The sequence below is a fragment of the Arachis duranensis genome, chromosome 2 (genome assembly GCF_000817695.3).
Source record: "Arachis duranensis cultivar V14167 chromosome 2, aradu.V14167.gnm2.J7QH, whole genome shotgun sequence".
NCBI classification, from domain to species: Eukaryota; Viridiplantae; Streptophyta; class Magnoliopsida; order Fabales; family Fabaceae; genus Arachis; species Arachis duranensis.
The window spans coordinates 25,231,673-25,233,609 of NC_029773.3; positions in this window are offsets into that span (position 1 = coordinate 25,231,673).

Consider the following 1,937-nt stretch of genomic DNA (forward strand, 5'->3'; position numbering starts at 1 on the left):
GAATGGAAGCAAGCATGATTGAATGAGAAACAGTAGTAATTGCATTAATCCATCAAGACACAACAGAGCTCCTCACCCCCAACCATGGGGTTTAGAGACTCATGCTGTGGAAAGTACACAAAGAAAATGTGTAAAGTGTCATGAGGTACTGATACAATGTCAAAAGATCCTATTAATAGTAAACTAGTAACCTAGGGTATACAGAAATGAGTAAATGACGTAAAAATCCATTTCTGGGTCCACTTGGTGTGTGCTTGGGCTGAGCATTGAAGCTTTTATGTAGAGATGTTTTCTGGAGTTAAACGCCAGTTCTCATGCCAGTTTGGGCGTTTAACTCCAAGTTTTATGCCAGTTCCAGCGTTAAACGCTGGAATTTCTGAGGCTGATTTTCCACGCCGATTTGGGCCATCAAATCTTGGGCAAAGTATGGACTATCATATATTGCTGGAAAGCCCAGGATGTCTACTTTCCAATGCCGTTGAGAGCGCGCCAATTGGGCTTCTGTAGCTCCAGAAAATCCATTTTGAGTGCAGGGAGGTCAGAATCCAACAGCATCTGTAGTCCTTTTCAGTCTCTGAATCAGATTTTTGCTCAGAACCCTCAATTTCAGCCAGAAAATACCTGAAATCACAGAAAAACACACAAACTCATAGTAAAGTCCAGAAAAGTGAATTTTAACTAAAAACTAATAAAAATATACTAGAAACTAACTAAATCATACTAAAAACATACTAAAAACAATGCCAAAAAGCGTATAAATTATCCGCTCATCATTAGGCCTGGATTTTATTTCCTTGGACCCTCCTATCTATTGATGCTCAATGCCTTGGATCCTTTTTACCCTTGCCTTTTGGTTTTAAGGGCTATTGGCTTTTTCTGCTTGCTTTTTCTTTTTCTTTCTATATATATATATATTTTTTCGCCATTTTTTTCGCAAGCTTTTTACTTTTCACTGCTTTTTCTTGCTTCAAGAATCAATTTTATGATTTTTCAGATTATCAATAAAATTTCTCTTTGTTCATCATTCTTTCAAGAGCCAACAGTTTTAACATTCATAAACAACAAGATAAAAAATATGCACTGTTCAAGCATTCATTCAGAAAACAAAAGGTATTGTCACCACATCAATATAATTAAATTAAATTCAAGGATAAATTCGAAATTCATGTACTTCTTGTTCTTTTGAATTAAAACATTTTTCATTTAAGAGAGGTGAAGGATTAATGGAATTTATTCATAACTTTAAGATATAGTTACTAAACATTAATGATCATGAAGTAGAGACACAAAACATAAATGAACACAACATAAAAACCGAAAAGCAGAAAGAAATAAGAACAAGGAATGAATCCACCTTACTGGCGTCTTCTTCTTGAAGGTCCAACAATGTCCTTAAGCTCTTCTATGTCCCTTCCTTGCCTTTGTTGCTCCTCCCTCATTGCTCTTTGATCTTCTCTTATTTCATGGAGAATGATGGAGTGCTCATGATGTTCCACCCTTAATTGTTCCACATTATGGCTCAAATCTTCTAAGGAAGTATTAAGTTGTTCCCAATAGTTGTTGGGAGCAAAGTGCATCCCTTGAGGCATCTCAGGAATTTCTTGATGATGAGCTTCCTCATGCATCTCTTGAGATCCGTGGAGGGTCTCTCTTGCTTGCTCCATCCTCTTCTTGGTGATGGGCTTATCCTCTTCAATGGGGATGTCTCCTTCTATGATAACTCCAGCTGAGTAACATAGATGGCAAATAAGGTGAGGAAAAGCTAGCCTTACCATGGTAGAGGGCTTTTCGGCTATTTTGTAGAATTCATTGGAGACGACTTCATGAACTTCTACTTCCTCTCCAATCATGATGCTATGAATCATGATGGCCCGATCCACAGTAACTTCAGATCGGTTGCTAGTGGGAATGATGGAGCGTTGAATGAACTCCAGCCA